Source organism: Chiloscyllium plagiosum, chromosome 3, assembly GCF_004010195.1.
Source record: "Chiloscyllium plagiosum isolate BGI_BamShark_2017 chromosome 3, ASM401019v2, whole genome shotgun sequence".
In the NCBI taxonomy this organism is placed as follows: Eukaryota; Metazoa; Chordata; class Chondrichthyes; order Orectolobiformes; family Hemiscylliidae; genus Chiloscyllium; species Chiloscyllium plagiosum.
In genome coordinates, this window is record NC_057712.1 from 105,145,465 (window position 1) to 105,149,440 (window position 3,976).

Here is a 3,976-nt window from a genome sequence, read left to right on the forward strand (position 1 = left end):
GGAAAGACTGAGCATGTTAATTCTATAAAGTTTCTTCTTGATGATAACACTGTTGTAATTTCGAAAAGTAAAAGAACCAACGAAGGTATGGAGCAGATAAGCCCTCCTATTGTAGATAGCCACTTTTTAGTATTTTAAAGATATAATTTCTCCTATCAGTACTTTAAAAAAAATGGCTCTCAGATTTTGTTTTAAAGGGAGGAAGAGTGAGGTTGAATGTTCATATTGCTGGTCACTGCCTAGGTACAGATCTGTGTAGCCATCTGTACTCATTGATGTTGCGGATTGTCTGAATTCTCTGACGTCCATTGCAATTATTCACTGGGTCTTGAACTAGTTTTCCAAATATCTACCACTGAGACCCTGGAGGTTTTTTTTAGATGGTCATTGGTGGTAATCATGATTGGAGTTTTGCTAATAGCAGGTCATTTTACTGAATGTAGTCATGCTTATGTTATCGCTCGTAATATAATAAACCAGACTGTGGATATCATGTTTACTGAAGAATGCAATAATACTTATCACAATGAGCTATTATATATAAACATTACATTCACAGGCACTGGGTGAACATTATGCTATTGGCTTTAGTAGAGCAGCATTCTTTCAATTGTATGGCATGATTTATTTGAGCCGGGTTATGATAGTGTGTCAGATCTTAATACCTGTAACTCACATTCTATCATACTGAGATAGTATCATGAGCATGTCTTTTAAACTTATACTGACCTACTGATTACGAGATTATCCTTCATTCCTTCTGGTCACATTTGCACCCATAACTTTCTGGTGAACTTATTGTCACTACAGCACTGAGAACATCCCAAATCTTCAGAGATATATCCCCAAAATTCAACTAAAAAAAATCCAGTAATCTATTTTGCACACCCTCCATTCCAATCTACCATGCACTCAGTAAATTCTGTGTCCTTTATCTGTCTTCCACTTTAGTACAAGTATTTTTCTGTGCTTGATTTTTGTTTCCATGGTGTTGATGCAACAGGGCACTTTCAGGTCAACATGTTCTAACTCTGCTAAGATTTACATTTTTCATGTTCTTTTCTTTCATTCAAAGAGAGGAAAAATAATATGAAATTATCAAATAGTGCTGCCTTGGAAAGTACTATAAATCTTCACATTAAGTGTGGTCTAACAAAGCTGCAAATGATTGAACAGGATTTAATAAGTTAAATTCCAATAACCTTCAAAAGATCAAATATTCCCATGGATACAAAGAGATAAGTCATAAAACTGTACTCAGCTTTAGTTCTTATCTTTCACCTTTCTAGAAATAGTAATGGTATAACAAGGCCACAATCAGCAGAAAATTGAAAGCAGCATGTTTCTTCAGAACTCAACTTATATCAGGGTCATTTAATTAATACTTGTAAAGCCCGATCTCTCAAAATACTCTCAATATCCATATTCTTAGATAGAGTACATGATAACTGGCTATGTGAAACCACTGAGAGATGATTAAACCCATGTACTGCAAAATGGTGCTGAACACAAATAAATACATGATGACACATATTTCTATTTGCACTGCTCTTGAAACTTCCATCACATTGACAGAAAATTGCATTTAACAGAGAGTGAATGCATGATAGAATTTCTGGACAGTGAGTGATGCATTATTGTGTTTATTTCCTCATTTATTTGCTCAGATGTTCACTGCATAGCACCAACATTAGTTCCAGGTGAAGCAATCCTCTATGCAAGGTTTGTAGCTCAGGTTGAGGTTTCGGGTGAAGGTTTGCTCGCTGAGCTGTAGGTTTGATATCCAGACGTTTCATTACCTGGCTAGGTAACATCATCAGTGGCGACCTCCAAGTGAAGCGAAGCTGTTGTCTCCTGTTTTCTATTTATATCTTTCTCCTAGATGGGGTTCCTGGGGTTTGTGGTGATGTCATTTCCTGTTCGTTTTCTGAGGGGTTGATAGATGACATCTAGATCTATGCATATATGGCGTTAAAAATCACACAACACCAGGTTATAGTCCAACAGGTTTAATTGGAAGCACACTAGCTTTCGGAGCAATGCTCCTTCATCAGGTGATTGTCAGGTGATTTGTTTATGGCGTTGTGGTTGGAGTGCCAGGCCTCTAGGAATTCTCTGGCATGTCTTTGCTTAGCCTGTCCCAGGATAGATGTGTTGTCCCAGTCGAAATGGTGATTTTTTTCATCCGTGTAGTAGGGTTACAAGGGAGAGAGGGTCATGTCTTTTTGTGGCTAGCTGGTGTTCGTGTATCCTGGTGGCTAACTTTCTTCCTGTTTGTCCTACGTAGTGTTTGTGGCAGTCCTTGCATGGAATTTTGTAGATGACGTTGGTTTTGTCCATGGGTTGTATTGGGTCTTTTAAGTTTGATAGTTTTTGTTTGAGAGTGTTGGTGGGTTTGTGTGCTACTAGAATTCCGAGGGGTCTTAGTAATCTGGCTGTCATTTCTGAAACTTCTTTGATGTATGGTAAAGTGGTTAGCGTTTCTGGCTGTGTTTGGTCTGCTTGTCGTGGTTTGTTCTTGAGGAATCTGCGCACTGTATTATTTGAGTATCCGTTCTTCTTGAATACATTGTATAGGTGGTTCTCTGTTTTCCAAAGTTTGCCTGTGCTGCAGTGTGTGGTGGCTCGTTGGAATAGTGTTCTGATACAGCTTTGTTTGTGTGTGTTGGGATGGTTGCTGGTGTAGTTAAGTATTTGGTCAGTGTTTGTCGGTTTTCTGTATACGCAGGTTTGTAGTTCTCCATTGTCCTTTCTTTCAACTGTGACGTCCAGGAATGCGAGTTTGTTGTCGATTTCTTCCTCCTTGATGAACTTTATGCCTGTGAGGGTGTTGTTGATGATGTTAAATGTCTCTTCTATCTTGTTTTGTAGGTCCACTAGCTTCATGATGTTTTCGTTGGTAATGTGATTGAGGTAGTTGGTGTGTGTGTGTGTGATGGTCTCTTCTAAAAGTGTGGTAAGTGTTTCCTTTGCCAGGAAACACCTCAAGCCAGAAGTTTAACAGAACAAAATGTCTGCAGAATGCTCCGAGAACTAATCAATGACGCCCACCACAGACTCCGAAAATACAACCGGGAAATTGCGCGCCGAAAACCGTTATTCAAACAAGCAACAAATAAAGAATGGACAGATGCGGTAGAACGAGCCATAAATACCAAACAACGGCAAACACAGAAAAAGAAAAATCGGGACCTGAAGAAAAAACTTCACAAAAAAAGACAAAACCGATAACACAGGGGCATGGATAAAGAACTTATCAGACGGGACACTATCAGACACAGAAAAAGCGATACTAGTAAAAGGATTAAATTTCAATTACCGAGATGCTGACAAGAAGGATTTCCTAGCGGCATTAGAAACCACATTGAAGGACAACAATCTCACGGAAGAAACAGAACAAACGATCAGACAGACTATGGGTCTGAGGGGGGGCACCTGGTTTATGGATTGTTGGTAGTCCGTAGAATCGTGGGGTGTTGGTCCCGTCGGGTTTAATTTTCTGGAATTCCGTCTTGTTTAATTGTCCGGAATTGTGTAATTTTCTTAGGAGATATGTAATTTTGTTTCCTAGTTGTGGGGTCAGATCTAGCGCCACCTGTTGGTAGGCATTGGTGTCTGCAGGTAGTGCATTGGCTTTCTCTATGTAGTCCCTTCTATTCAGGATGACTGTGAGCCGACCTTTGTCTGCAGGTAATATAACGATGTTTTTGTCTTTTTTGAGGTTTTCTAGGGCTTTCATTTCTTGTGTGTTCAGTTTATTTCCTTCTCTCTTTCGGCTCAGAGTAGGTGCAACTGTCTGTCTGATCGTTTGTTGTGTTTCTTCCGTGAGATTGTTGTCCTTCAATGTGGTTTCTAATGCCGCTAGGAAATCCTTATTGTCAGCGTCTCGGTAATTGAAATTTAATCCTTTTACTAGTATCGCTTTTTCTGTGTCTGATAGTGTCCCGTCTGATAAGTTCTTTATCCATGCCCCTGT